Below are 15,773 nucleotides of genomic sequence, written 5' to 3' on the forward strand. Positions count from 1 at the left end.
AGAACTCCTTCTGTTCCAATGCTGAGTGTAAATTGAGTGTCTGTAGATAGATGTGTGGGATTGCTAACCTCGTGGTCGCAGCAGAGGCTCAGGTACCTGATGTCCTTAACCTCGTGTCTGAGCACTCCCGTAAGCTTACGTTTACTTTGAGCTGGGAAAAAATGTCGCTGAAGTTTGGAGCACTCAGGAAACCTGCTAAAAAGAACGCAGAGAGATTCTCAGTATGCATGTGGAGAGCACAAGCAGTTTGTTAGCTGAGCTGCCAAGCCTAGCTGTCCATCTCATCTTTCGGGAGAGGTTTGTCTAGAATAAGGTGCTTAAATGTACCTCGGTTCAAAATACTGCAGGGAAGTGAGTTGTGATAGGCTAATTCTCCTGATAAGCGCTTGGTGTTTGTACCTCGAGCAGAAAGCCAGTGGGGCCAGCCATATTCTTATCAGCATGGCAAAGTTGGGAGCTCCCAACAGCAGAACAGCTGGTGGTGTGGTGCTGGGTGTTGGATGCTTCCCTGAGATGGGGCAGACAGGACTGCGGATGCAGGGAGACTGTGTGCCTTGTGTCACCTGGGATGCCTGAAAAGCAAGATGAAGCAGGGTGGTACAAGCTGTAGGGTGGGAACTCACCTGTGCGATCTGCCTTCCTTGCTATAGATCATTGGGACTGTGTTACAAGTTAAAGATATTCCTAGCTCTTGCACACAGTGGGTGGCTGACAGCATTCAGAGTTCAAAATGTGTTTTTCAGCTCTAAGGTTTTCTCTGTCTTTTGATGTGCTTGCCATTTGGTAGGAGTTCGTTGCTGTCTCAGCTGTCTCCCTTTTTCTTAGGTTTGCTATTACTGGGTTTTAAAACCACCTAGCAGACTGTGTGTGTGGAAACAGTGCTCTGTTAATGGATTGTTAGGGTTGGAACTGGAATGTCAGGCAGCCAGTGGTCAGCACTGTGGCTCCCGATGCAATCATTAGTCAGCAACACCTCACACCGATACCCAGACTGAAATTTAGCATCATGTGCTGCTGTGTGCTTCGTCAGTACATTGAGTGGAGGGAAGTTGTAAGTTGAGGAAGAATGCTTGGCTACAAAGAGCTGTGATGAGACGGCTGTGCATATGGTAACTTTGGTTATGGTAGCATTTGCAAAGTTTGCCAGTGCACTCAGAAATCACAACGTGAGATCATAAAGAGCAGCTGAGCAATTGCACTTCTTTTTACAGGGCGCCTGCTAGGAAGAACTCGGTGCAGCAAGGCTCTGAGGGGCCCAGGTGTGCTCTGCAGTTGTACACGGCTGTGAAATTGCCTTCTAGCTGTAGTTTACGTTTCACTCCACGCCTCTGCGTGTGTCCTTAGGCAGCGCTGACTCGCGGAGAAGGGAAACCTGAAGGTGGCATTTGCGCCCTAGAAGAAGCTGCACGGAGGTAACGGGAACTAAGGGCGCACGAAGGAACGAACTAGCAGCCGCCCAAGGGCTGGGTGGGTACGGCGGGCGCTGCGCTGCGCGGCAGCTGTGCCTACAGTCGAGCCGGGTCAGGGCTCGCAGCGGCGGCGAAGCAGAGTGTGAGGGGTGTTGGATGCCGTGGTGCTGACGGGCTCTGTTCCTATGCAAATAGGGAAGGTGAAAGCCGATTCAGTAATTCTCACTGACTTTCCTGAGAACGCGGCTGCACGGAGGCGCGCCCTGGGGCTCCCGCCTCTGTCGCACGGGCGGGGGCAGCGGCGCGCTCAGCCCGCCGCCTTCGAGCTGCCGGCCGTGCCCGCGGAGCAGCGGAAGCGGAGCGCCGCCGGAGGGAGGCGCCCAAGGAGCGGCGGAGGGCGGGAGACTGCGGCCGGGGGCGGCTGCGTCACTGCCCGCGGCTCCCCTGCTCTCGTCACGGGGCTGTGCCGGGCTCGCGGTAGCGAGGGGAGTGCCGTCGTGTAGCGGAGTAGAGGTGTTCCCTTGTAAAGGCTCGTCAAGGGGAACTTTGCTGCGGAGCCCGGTGGCGTAAAACCGCGGCAGCGGGTGGCTGTGAAGGCGTGGTCTTAGGAGCCTGTGTGGCTGCCGTCCATCCTTTAGATTGTATTTCCCCTGTGACATCCCACCGGCAGCCTGCCCTGCCTTCCCAACCCGAAGCTGGAAGTGAAATGTTTGCCGGCACGTTTGAAGGGAGGGCAAGGGGACGCTCAGGGTGGGAGCCGAGGGAGCTTTGGAAGCGTGGCAAAGTTGGAATCACGCCTGGCTACAGTGATCGTGTGGTTTTGATCCCTCACTGATCTGCTACAGGCACGTGTTCTTCAGGTTGACACGAGGGAGTACCCACAGCAGTTAGTTTGCCAGCAAGTGTCAGTCATGGGTTAGCAAAGGCTGCAAGCAGCTGTTACGGAAGAGTTGCAGTAGCAAGGAGTAAGATTCCTTTTAGTGAAAATTGGACGAATAGGTAACTGATATACCCTAAAAAAAAAAAAAAAAGAAAAGTTTTCTTGGAGGAAAGGATAGCGAGCTGTGAAATTGCTGTGCTACAACATGTCTGTGGTTAGTCTATGCTTTCATAATCTAGTGTCTGCTTCAGTTCCTCCCGGTGCATTCCATACACTCAGTGTTAGCTGGGTTGGGTTGTCAATGGACAGAGAGACAGAATCCTGCAGTGCATTTGAAGAGTCACCCTTCTCACAACTGGTAACAGACAACCGTTTGGCTGTGGCATGTGCCTTGGACATGTTTCTACTTCTGTTTGTAAAAAGGGGAAAATCCCTAAAGCATTTTGTCCAGAAACTTCACGGAAGGGCAGTGCCTTCAACAATGCCTATCCCTGTGGCTCATTGTAACATCAAGTTATAGGATTGTTAGTACCTAATTGGATATCTAGAAAGATTCTGTCAATAAGCAGCTGGATATTTTGAGACATGCAGAACTGGATTCTGAAAGAACATCTGTACACTAAAGTGAAGGCAGTAAGTGATTGGCACTGGTGTTAATGCCATTAATATCCTTGGAAATGTACACAAATTAAATAACCTGCAGCTAAGGATGTGCTCAATAATTTAGACAACTGTATCTTATTTAGTCTTATGCTAATTGATATGAAAGTTGCTGCTGTTACCATTGCCTTTTCCAGCTCATGGAGTTGCACATCACTTGTATAATTCTGGTGCTAATGCTTCTTTAGTCCACCATGTGTTGGTAACAGAAACAAATGTTTTTACTTGTCTGTTAACTTACAATGAAAGTTTTATAGGATCATTAAGTTTTACTGAGAGAGATTCAAAGTGACTTGGAGGTCCTGCCAGACATTTGGCCAGGTAGGCTCAGTTTTCTAAAGGGATAAAGAAGCGGGGGGGGAAAAATATAACTGAAAATAGTTGTATGGAATTAGCATGTAGATGAAGGAGAGGAGAGAAAGGGAAACAGAAGATCGGACTGGCATGTCTGTCAGGATGGTGTAAATAAGACTGAGTGTCCTGTGAGGGATTGCAGGCTTGGAAAGTACTTGGGTGTGTTCTTTTTCAACTTGCATAAAGGCTTTCATTTCTTCAAGCTTGTATTAATGGTCTGGGCTGAAGCTCAGCTTCCCTTGCCTGGAAGAAACTGAAGAAGGTTTGCAATGCTACAGCTTGATTTTGCAGTTCTATCAAATACAATATCAAGTATGTGTTGAGGCTGTCAGACCAAATGGGAACTGACCATAGATGAGCATAGACAGAGCAAGCAGAAAATTTGAAGTCATGGGTAACCTTTTTGTGTGAATTTAGGGAAGGCCCTTTTGTCTGTTCAGCTAGATCAAGCTCTGCTTGACTAACTTGAGTTTTCACTGTGTGTTTCTCACTCAGACATAAGCAGCGATGCTAACACTTTAAAAAATGTTTTTCAGTTCTGATTCAGTATAAAGGCAGCCTGCAGGAATTATGTCCTGTCCTCTTCATATCAAACACAATAATATCTTCCAAAAGAAACAACTGTGCCATAGGACTGTAGAATAATAAAAACTGGGAAAACTGGTCAACTAAATTTGAAAGTTTGTTTTTCTTCACCTTGTCAGCTGCCCTGTGCCCCTCTGTCGAGCTGGGGTGCGATGCTTCAAAATAAATGCTTGTCCTACATGTGTTGTAACTGCAATTTAGAATGTGAAATGTAGTTTCTAGTTAGAAACGAGACCAAAACCTCATGTCTGTAAACATGCATTTGTAATGAATGGCTAATTTAGAACAAAGCACACCCAAAAAAGGTGTGGAAAAATATGTATTTATGAGATTACCCCTTAGCTTGAAAAATAGTCTCACTTCTGTAATGTTTATAAGGGCCAAGAATGTGTGATATATTACATTGTGTGATTATACAGAAAAAAACCTTTTTTGGGGTGGTGTTTTGTCAGTTTTGTTTTGTGCTGGGCCGCATTTAACTGTGAGCCTGAGGAAGAGAGACAGCAGGAAAGACCTGAAAAAATGATGTCCTGCTTCCCCATCAACTCAAAACATGTAAGATCAAATTGCAAAGCTAACCAGTGTGAAAAATAAATGGGACCACAACGCTGGATAACATTGACTGCAAGGAGAATTCTGTTAGAGAAGTGGTCTTCAGAAATTCTTGAAAAAGCATTCCATGCAGTGATAAGAGAGACTGTATTCCAGTTTCTGTGCATGAAGATAAAACATCCAGTACTTAGGGACTCGATATGATCAAAGACTTTCTTATTTCATCAGTGCATGTGCAACAGCAGAGTTTTAAGGGCTATTCTGCACATTTGGTCTACAGCCGAAAGACTCACTTGAGGGCTTGTCACTCTTACAGATCTGTCAATCAGTCCCATGGCAGCAAGTTACTGTAGTTTGCTCTAACACTCTCAGTCAATTCATTCAGCCTTAACTGAGATATGGGTCGGTAATTAGAAAGCATTTGTATGCCATCCCTAGTCAGCATCTGGCTCAGTTTTGCTGACCTGGTAGACGTCAGTATTGGGGCAGTTCCTTGGAAGTTTCATCCAAGGTTATGCAGTTCTGCTGTGTCAAAACTAGGCCTTGGATCACAGACAGCTGAACCCCTAGGGGGAGGATCTGCACAAAGCTGGGGTGTGAATGATTTCCTTAGCAATATCCCAGTGGATACTGCCTGCAAGGTTCTACTTTCAGAGTAGCTGGACATTTGCTGGAGAAGCTGTGCAAGTTAAGTGTGCTCTGCACTGGACTTGTAACCACCAGCGTATTTTTTTTGAATGTATTTCTGCCATATGTGCTTTATAATTGGTTCTTTGCCTGGTGCTGATAACAGATTGCCTATGGGAGGGAAAACTTAAAGAACAAACCAAACTAAACACTGCAAACCAACCAACCAAAAAAAGCACAGAAGCCATTGAAAGAAATAGGGAAAGGTGAAGCTGAGAATATTGATGAGATGATTGTGGGGGCAGGTACCAATAGGTAGGGCTGAAGAGAAAGGAAATGAAAGCAGGTTTCATAAGAGAGGAGAAGATACTTCTGGTATTTGCTAGTGGAGTACAAAGATGGGAAATTAGACATTAATTTAAACAAATCAGTGAAGTTCTGGCTGTTGTGAAATGCAAAGCAGAACTTCACTGGTGCTGGAGTGACTCCTGTCTTGAATGGCACAGAAGAAAGAGAGCTGAATTTCTTCTCGTATTTGTAAATTTACAAACTTGGAACAGTTTGTATCTGCAGTAGAAAATCAGGTCAAACTCTGTGAAAAGTTTTCTCACTGGCTCATTAGAATAAGTGGGGGAAAAAAATTCTAAGAGAACTGATTTCCATAATCTGGAATTTTTCAGAGCAGAAATTGATTGCCATGAGTGTTTGGGATACAGTGCGTTCAGTTTTGGGAGCAGCTGCTATTTCAGTTGCATCCTTTGTGATTTATGTAAATCTGTCCAGAAAGGTGACAGAGTTGTGTTTGATGCAGAAAGCAACACTTGCTTAAATAAATTGTTCATCACCATGCAGCACATTGTAGTCTAGCTAGTGGAAAATATGTATGCGTATATTTATGTACATATTAATGCATATATAAAAAGTATCTTAACAACCAAAAGTGGCTTTTGTAGCTTGCTTTTATGTGCAGACATCTTCAGGAAGAGCCAGCCTTCTTGTACTGCTAGAGGGGTATAAGGTGGGATGTGAGTGACTTCTGCTGCTTTTTGGGAACAGGGACAGAGCTTGCAGTGCCTTCATCTGAGAGGTGCCACTTAAAGCTGCAGACTTGGTGGTATAAATATTCATTGGGTGTACTAAGGTGGCTGGCTGGCTTGACACATCAGTCATCTTCTAACTTATCTTCTGTGATAAAATGTAAGTAATTAGATTGCTAAGAATTATCTTGTGCACCAGAGTGGTGCTGTGTGGTTCTTGTTGATTTTTTTTTTTTAATAAATATTCAGTCTGAGAGGAATGAAATTGCAGCAGTCTTACAGGATAACGTTCACCAGTTTTTCTTTTTTCTTTCTTTTTTTTTTGACAGTAACTGAATGAGTTCATTAACAGGACTAAAAACTTTCTGAAATCCTCATTTTAAGCAGTGTGTGGTACAGAAGGTTTTTCTTCCACCCATCTGAGATCTTTGTTTCCTGCTGTAGCAAAACAGGTTGCATTGAACTGTGATTTCTTACAGCAGTGTTCTTTCCTTCACTTCATGTGGGTTGAATTTGCTGCGTCGCTTAGTAGACAGAATTGCTTTGTTTATTAAAAAAAAAAAAAAAAAAAAAAGGATATTGGAAACCATTCAGTACAGAGGTTAGTAAAATCTTGTTTTGAATGAGCATCCTTGAAACTTTTTGATGTTAACTAGTCAGAGGGTGTATTTTGAAGGATAGTGGTGATTCTTGGCAGGGTTGGCTGGGGGAATTTGTAGAAGCAGCTATTCTAGTCTGCATTGGAAATGGCTTTGATTTGAACCGAAGTTAAACCGGTTTAATCAATACTAGTAGAAAGTAGTATCACAGAGAAGATTCTTCTTTCTTGCCTTAAACATCTCTATATCTAGTTACTCAGAATGTTGAGGCATTAATTCCCTGCTCTATTAAGTTATATTTGACCTTCTTGTAATGAGATTAAGCCTTTCTGCCAGTTTTCTTACATAAAAAATGATATATGTAATGTTAAGAAAGTCCAAACCTTGTACTAAGTGTAAGATGAAGCGCAGCTATTGCAAGTGATTGCAGGAAGCCAAGTGTGTTCTGTAGGCATATTAGGACGTAATTAGCAAAAAGCAGATTTTTACATGACTTGAATTTTATTACGTTTTTAGATATAATGCATTTTACTGTGGGCAAATTCTTACTGTATAATCATTCTCTTTTGTGAGTACCTGAAGTTAATTCACTTATTTGCACTTGTGTCTGGGTGTTTTATCATGGAAGTAGTTATATTTAACAACCCGTTTACTGGCTGAATAATTCTTTCATGATGTTGTATCCATTTCCCAGTGGTCATCCGTGACTTGTCAAACACTAATTTCTTTTTGAGAGGGTTCAGTGTTATATCTGTGACCAGAGGCTAAACTGGAGTTGAAAGAAGCAGTGCAGAGAGAATGTGGACGATTTGATCGATTTGAAATTGTCCACTTGTCCTGCAGCTGAAGAGAATAAGGGAAGATGGATACAGTGAGTGACTTGCACCATAGCTGATCTTAACTCCACTACAGAAGGTGAGCAGCTTTTTAGAAACGCTCACAAAGTGCCACCACGTGAGTTGCCAGCAGAACGTGTGCGATCTGTGCAAGTGGCAGTGCCCCGTGGTTTCTGGAAGATATGGGAAGTGCAGGAGAGAATGGCTCTAGCATTTTTCATGCAGCTGTTGCCAAGAAGCTCCAGCTGAACATAATCTCTTATTGATCGTGGTTTCCTTGGCTTAGTGAGTATATAAGTTAGACCACAAATTCAATTTCTGCAAGCTGATTCCTACGTTATGTATCACTGGCCATGACTGCAAAGAATTTTTATAGTGTGGATTTTGTGGGGTGTGTGTTTGTTTCTGTTATGGTATGGTTACTGTGAGCAGATGGAAACCACCTGGTGGAATTGCGGTTGGAAAATAAGTTAGAAGTTCAAGCCACTTGTGTTGAAGGGGGGAAAAAAATCGGAGTGCTTATGATAGGTAAAGGATTAGTGTTAAATATTCTTAATAGCCTTGTGTTAGGAGGAAAACACAGGAGCTGACCTCTGTGGAAAACACATTAGCTGTCAGTATAAAATGTCCTGCGAGCCTTGTAAAAAGCAAGAAAGTGACATTGGGTTGGTTTGTTCATAGTAGTCTACATGGGGTGTGACTTGTCAGTGCCTGCTGCAGTGGCCCATGGGCAGCTGGAAGATGGCAGTAGGGGAAGAGATGGAGCTGCTGAGATCCTTAGGGGGAATCCTGTCCGAACTGTCCGTTAACATTTCTTGCATGTGTGTTTGTCTGAAAGGGACACTTGTGGCAGTGCTGACAGTGGAAATCACTTGTGATATTAAGGTGTGATTCCTGAGAGCTGTTCTCACCTCTTTCCTATCAAGTGATCTCTGGAGTTTCTCTTTAACTATCTGGGGATATTGCTGTGAGGCCCTTTAGCTAAGGAGGCTGGCCATTCTTGTTTTGAAAAGCTTGCTAGATCTTATTTGATGCTTGGAAGCACCCAGGTATTTCCCAGATGTTAATCCTAAGATATGCTCAGACCTTAAATGGAAGACTAAACTAGCTTCATGTATGGGTATGATTTAGCAGCAGTTTGTCATGCTCTCTCTTGACCATGACTGTGCTGCAGTAGTTACCTCCAACGTGTGAACAGTGCAGAAAGAAAGGCTGTGGGGTCTAAGAGTGCCAGTGGAGTGACTTTTCATTTTCTAATTGGTAGAAGCGAGTCAGTCAGAATGCTATCCTTTTGCAAAGAAGAAATAAGGATGCTTAAACATCAAAGCCAGTGCTACTAAGGAAACAAGAGACTAAGACAAGTGCTTGTTCTGCTGCCAGTCACATCATGGTTATCTCAGACTAAGTAGTCTCTATGACAGGAGTCCTCTGGTTTTCAGCATCAGCCCACTCCATGTTTTACAGAATCACAGGATGGCCGGGGTTGGAAGGGACCTCAAGGATCACGAATCTCCAACCTCCCTGCCACAGGCAGGGCCATCAACCTCCCCATCTAATAATAGACCAGGCTGCCCAGGGCCCCATCCAGTCTGGCCTTGAACACCTCCAGGGATGGGGCATCCACAGCCTGTGCCCTCAGTTTAAATTTTCCCTTGTCCTGCTGTTACCTACCCTTTCAAAGAGTTGAGTTTCATGCTCTCACAAACAAGAAACTTGTGGCAAAGACATTAAGAGGCTTTTGATCATTAATTCTTACTTGTAGGGTGTGAGGTTTAAGTGTTCAACTTGAGTGGAATGCTTTGAAAATGGAAAGTGAAACAATATTTTTAAAACTATTTTTCTGGGAGTCTATCATGCAATACAGAGTTTGGGGATTTGATTCCAAAAGCCTAATTATGTCTAGTTATGTGTCTTAGTTGCTGTTTGTAAGTATTCTAGGATAAAATGTCTGCTTGTAGTTTGTAAGCAGTAAACTGTACTAGCCACTTAATTCCACATATTTCTTTAGAGCACTATTACCTTAACTAGTGCTGAATTGCAGCATTTGCATGGCCCAATTTTGGGATTCTGTTCCATTTGCCTTCATCAGAAATGGAAGTTATGGAAGTTCTGCTCACAAAACATGATAAAAACACTGAGCTGGGTAGGAAACAAGTTTTGAAACAAACAGAACATCAAACAAACAGAAACAAAACACAGAAGGCAAACTATAGCATGTCAGAGCTTAACAATATGCATTGTTTGCATCATCATCTTGGTTTCTTTTTTTGTGTTCTTTACCTCCACTTCTTTGAGCAATGTTCTGAAATTAGATATAAGTGTCTGAAAAATTAGGATTGTTTTGGCTTGCTTAAAGAAATGATTTGTTGAGATTCTTCAACTGAGCGCTATTTTATTATCAGAGATAAAAATATATGTATTTTTTTAAGTACTCAATATCTAGCCTGTAGTTCTACATAAGCTCTTACTGCTGGTGTACTTCAAAGTGGAATTTAAGATTTTTGTTGTTTCTTGTTAGCCATATTAAGATTGAAACTTTTTTTTCCCATAGAATTGTAGAATGGCCTGGGTTGAAAAGGACCACAAAGATCATTGAGTTTCAACTCCCTGCTATGTGCAGGGTCGCCAGCCACCAGACCAGGCTGCCCAGAGCCGCATCCAGCCTGGCCTTGAATGCCTCCAGGGATGGGGCATCCACAGCCTCCTTGGACTTATTTTTCTTATTATGGAGTTATTCTTCTAATCCATTGACCTGGATCGAAGCAGATTTGCTTTCTGGCTTTTGTGTGTCAGGAAACATTTGTCTTTGCATGTAGGGTAGGGTGACTAATGCATTTTATTATTGCACTGTGGCCACTGAGCGAAATAACTTCAAATGCTTATCTGGATTGCTCTGACACAAATCTTTGCCCCACTTTGTTTTTTGTGTTGGTAAAAATTTTTGAGGGTTATATGAAATATATTCTGTTTTCCTTTGAAGTAATTTTCCTGGCAGCAGCACACGTGTGTTGCCCTGGCCTATTGGTGCACAGAGGGGTGGCTGGAGCACTTCCTGTGGGTAGGCTGACCGTCTTCAGAGCTGGTCCAGAAGATGAGAGAACACTGCCTGGTTTCCCTTCTAATCAGCCCCAGTGGGGAGAGGAGGAACCAAGCCCCAGGCTTCAGCCTCACTCCGTGTTATACAGAAGGGTATGTTATGCACAAGGACACACACTGCCCTGGGAGAGACCACAACAGCTCTGTGTACTGGACTGACTGAAGCATGAAAGACTGAAGGAGCAAGGAAAGCCCCTTGAATCCTCTTGGGTGGAGGAAGGATTTGGATTTCCCTCTTTGCTGTATGCCCAATATCCTTTGGGCAAAAGGAAGCTGCTGGCAACAACTTGGAACTGTAAATTGTTGCTTGCATTTTAGCTGAAAGTTCTCAGCAAGGTGGGTAGAAATCATGAAAAACTTGGAGACACAAGTTTGTCATGATTTGAGACTTGGAAACTCTAGGTGTTGAGTTTCTTTTTTTGTTTTTGTTTTTCTTCTTGAACATTTGCAGCAATTTTCCTTCAGCATCATTTGACTTGCTTGAAAATTCTAAGCAGCATTGCTATTGCGTGAGATATTAGAAGCTGTTGGGACAGTGGTCACTGCCAGCTTTTTCTGCTATTATTCTTGCAGTCAGAAATGAAGGTATTCCAAGGGAAGAGCATTGTGCGAGTGGCAGGGCAGCAACGTAGGAGGATGGTCTGCCTTCACTCCCTGTCAGGGTGCCCCTTATGTGAGGTGTGTATTTGGAAGTGGGTTCACTTCCCCAGGGAGGGAAGAGGCAATCCGAAAGGCTGAAGGAGGAAGAAAAGGCAGGGAAGATTAAAAAAACTGCATTTGAAGTCTGCCTAACCAGCCTATGAATTCTCACAGATGTTAAATAGTGTTGCTCCTCTGGGCTTTGGTGTTTGAATGACCCGTGAGTATTGCTGGGAATTGAGGGACAGCAGGGTTATGCAGTTCATCTGCAGTCGTACCAGGGATCTGTGACTGTGAGACACCAGAACAGCGATGTTTGGATTCCCGGTCCAACATGCAGTCATGTGCATTTCCCCTTGAAATTGGTTTCTGCAGTATTTTAAATATATTTGAGAGGAAGCAGAAAGATCAATCTCAACATCGTTTAATTTCTGTTCAAACAGACAAAGTGACAGCAACAAATAGTTGCCTGTGGTATTTCAATAGAGCATGTGTGCTTTTGGGCTGTGTGAAAGTACTTGAGGAAAAACTCCTATTTATGAAGAGTTTTAGAGCTGTTTGTCTTCCATGAGCTATTTACTTCTTCAACTGAGCTAACATCTATTAAACATTCATTCCAAGAGTAATACCCTCAAGAGTCAATTTAGGTAAACTGCAGTACCTCTTTCTAGACAAAAAAAAGAAAAAAAAAGAAAAAAAAAAAAAAAAAAAGAAAAAAGCTTTCCAGAATGCACATAGAAAAATCCATTAAATGATTTTTTCTTTTTTTCCTCAATTCTTATTATATATTGAGATTAAAAAAAATTCTGATGAGGGAGTAGAGGAGGGAAGAAGCAGCTCCTTTGTCAACTGCATAAAGGGACAGTCAGAGCTTTTGTGTGTATAGTTTTTTTTAATCATGTCTTCAATTTTCTTCTAAGTTGAGTATGTTATCGTGACTGCAAACTTTCACACTCCCATTGTCATAAACAATAGTCTAATAACCTTTAGAGCTTTGACATTTTCAAGCCTGGCAGCCAAATGAGTGTTTGGAAGAGTGTTGAAGACTGTGGCTTAAATCATGTTACACTGCATTGTCATTTGCTTCCAATACTGTATGATATTTTTAAAGCCATACGCCTGCAGCAGTGGGTGATGTTTGAGAATCAACATCACCTTTGGTTATTATCAAGAAGACAAGCAGCTGCATTCTGCTGGAGGTGAGATACAAGGTGTGGCTGAACTGTGCAGCATTTTCAGCTGAGAACTTGCAGGGCTTGGAGGGGAACACAGATACAGGTGAGACCTGGGCAGCAGTGTGGACCCTGGTGGGATGCTGAGTTGTGTGATCCTTGAAGAGGATCTGCTGTCATTCTGTCATATAGGTTCTGCTCTGTGTTCAAGTATTAACAGATGTTTTAAGCCCTGAAGCGTAAGACCTAGCTGCTGATGGGTAGGTCACAAATAGGAGAAATAATTGGTGTGTGTCAGGGAATGTTTTTTCCCTAACCACTATTTATTTTTGGTGAGAGGATGCAGTGGTTTTAGTAGGTTGGGCATTCCTAGGTTGTTGTGTTCCTTTTTTTTTTTTGTTTGTTTTTGTTTTTGTTTTAAGGCAATGAAAATACATTCTGGGACTTTTTGGAAGGATGATTCTTCTTTCTTTCCCTCCCCCCCCCACCCCCCCAAGGTGTTTTTGTTTTCACTCAACTTTAAATTATTCAGCATTGCAGAATGGTAGGTGAATGCTGGTAAGCCATTGGTACATGGCGACGCAACCACAGACAAACTGTAGCAACAAAAGCCAAGTATTTACCTGCACTTCAGTGATCTTCCCACCCTCATCACCCAGATAGGATCAGCTATTTTCAGTCTTAGGAAGAGGACTCAGGTTACCTTGCTGGTGTTTGCTGGTGCCCTGTTGCCTGAGGTTGTGCCTCCACAGCTCTGCAAGTACAAAAGGTTTATAAAAATGTTCAAGTCTGCTTCAGGTTAAATCTAAGAGGAGTTTAACTTGCTTTATGTTGTAGTGAGTTTGAGTTGGCCCACTGGCTTTGGAAGTAGTCTGGAGAGTACTTCCTACCATCAGAGCCCGAGGGAGGGAGGGGACAATACCAGGTTTAAACAGCACAGCTGCCTGCAGAAGGACTGTGTGGAGCCTGGTTTGACAGCAGTACATGTGCCTTATGTCAGCACAGGTTTAAGCGTGTAAAAGTGCTTTTACCAGTATGTAATGGATGAGGAGGTCCTAGAAGAATTCTTAGCAGGGGGGTTGGAACTAATTGATCCTAAAGGTCCCCTCCAACCCGAACCATTCTATGATTCTAAGATGATTATATGACTTTGGTGTTCCAGCAGTTTTCTGAGTGTAGATAAAGGCACAGCATTTAGGTCGCACCACCTCACCTGAATTTGATTATTTTAAAGATCTCTTCTTAATAAGATCCAGCCTTATCATGTAAAGCAATTTTAGCTTGCTGCAATGTTGAGTTAAATGTGTTTAAAACTATTTTTAAGCAGATACATCTTTCTTACATAGATGTGTATCTGTAAATATCCATCAAGCCTGGCCATGCATCATTTCAAGATGCAGGCTTCTTTTATATTTACAGATACACATCTATGTAAGAAAGCAGGAACTGGTGGTGTGGTATTTAATATAAGAGTTAAAAACTCCTTACAGTTGCACTCACCCCTTCTTTCTTCCCCTTAAAGAGTACCTCTAGCATACTTTAAAGTAGCAGCAATCTGGAATGCTGCAATTCTCTTAAAATTCCTAAGTTCATATTAACATGCTTTTTCCTGTTGCTCAAGGATGAGTTACAGGCTTGCTTTGAAAATTAGGTAAAACTTTTGTTCAGTTTCTGATGAGGAATATCAGACTTGCTTACAGTAATCCTTTTCTGCCGTTAAGAAAAAGACCCAGTTCTGCAAACTGTTTCTTAAGTTACCATCTTTGCCAGGCATTTGGTAACCTATCTGTGTTGTGTTCTGCGTTTGTTTTAATGCATGCATGTAGTTGAGTCATGTCTGGATTTGGATGTAAATAACATCTCTACTGATTTTGCACAGTAAGACCAAGCTCTTGCACCACTTGGGGAAAATGAAGTTGAGTAAGGAAAAGCTCAGTGTGTTCCTCTGCTGTAGTGTTAGACTAGGAGAGATCTGGTGATTTGGCCACTTAATGACAGTATAAGGAACCAGAAAACTACTTCAGTGACTCATTTTCTCATCTCTGGCAGCCATAGAAACGGATCTGAGAACTCATATTTCTATTTTTTGCTCTGTTACTGTGTCTACAGTAATTTGGATGATAAAATGTGAAAACAACCCTCCTCTAAAGAGCACTAATTTGTAAAGTGACAAGAAATGTGTATATGTATGTATGTCTGTATACATATGTATGTATATATTTCCTCCCTGTTGCCTTGATACTTCATTGCATAAATGTTTCTGCAGCTCTGTTGTCCATTTCTTTTGCTTTGCTGATCTCAGTGAGGTCGTATCAGTGTTTTCTTTATGGGGTTGTGCCGCACGTGACTACAGGGAAGATAAAAGCACCGAAGAACTTCTGTATCTGTTTCTGTCAAAGGTTTCTGTAGCATCACAAGATGAAATTTAAGTTGGGTCTTTTTGAAAGTATGCTGGGGTAAGGGGGGAGGGTCACTAAGACTCATTCCTCGTGTTGTACATGGTAATAGTGTTCCATTTTTGTACTTTCCCTGACCTGAATCTGTCATCTGTAAGAGGGGGCTGTTTTGACCTGCATGGAGTGTAGCAGATGCTTTTCTCAGCCTTACCTGTACATGTTTAACTCTCTTTATGCTAATGGATTGTAAGTAAAATACAAATAGCACGCAGACTGTAGTAACTGAAGAAATGCTAAATCTGGTGGGTGTTTTAAAAAAGAAAAAGCTGTTTTAGAAAGGGCTATTTTCTCTTCAACAGATCCTAGTTTGCCAGTCTTGGTGATTATTGTAGTCCTGCTGGTGGATGCTGCTCATGAACTGGAAAAGAAGACGGGAGAGCTATTGAAAGGTTAATCTTAAAAGATAGAATATGTGCAAGATGGGTTTGCATGATGAGATAGATTGCTGCTTCAGTCAGTGGTGCTTCTGTGAAGACTTATCAGTGTTGTGCAGTGGCATGAGTTTGCTGGTGCCAGGAGCAAACTGTGCACTTGCACCACAGGCTCCTGGAGGAAGTCTGTAGGTTGGCTATCAGCAGGCTCTGCTGCTCCTGGAGCCTTGCAGTGAGGGATGCATTCACCCTGGATGGGGGCATATAGTGACATTGCCACTAGGTGCAGCATGCGAAGAAGGTGTGATTCATTTATCCCTAAAAATGTCTATTTCTTCACAGTTGTTTTCATCCCCCTTCTTCCCTGGTTCATGCTTTTGCCTCTTTTCTGGGAAGTCTGCAATGCCCATTGCTTAGCAGAGAGAGGTAAAAAGACCATTGGGTGGCTTGGATGGCTCAGTCAGACAGGCTCATAAATAAATGACCACGAGATGTTTCAA

General features: G+C 42.8%; 1 protein-coding gene across 1 annotated transcript in view; it reads left to right on the top strand.

The window, feature by feature from the left end:
* CPNE4 (copine 4) overlaps positions 1–15,773 on the top strand; it is a 213,074-nt gene that overhangs the window by 614 nt on the left and 196,687 nt on the right. The gene's annotated exons all lie outside the window — the stretch shown is intronic.

The sequence above is a fragment of the Centrocercus urophasianus genome, unplaced genomic scaffold (assembly GCF_019232065.1).
Source record: "Centrocercus urophasianus isolate 14NV4802_14NV808 unplaced genomic scaffold, USGS_Curo_1.0 seq_16, whole genome shotgun sequence".
NCBI lineage: Eukaryota > Metazoa > Chordata > Aves > Galliformes > Phasianidae > Centrocercus > Centrocercus urophasianus.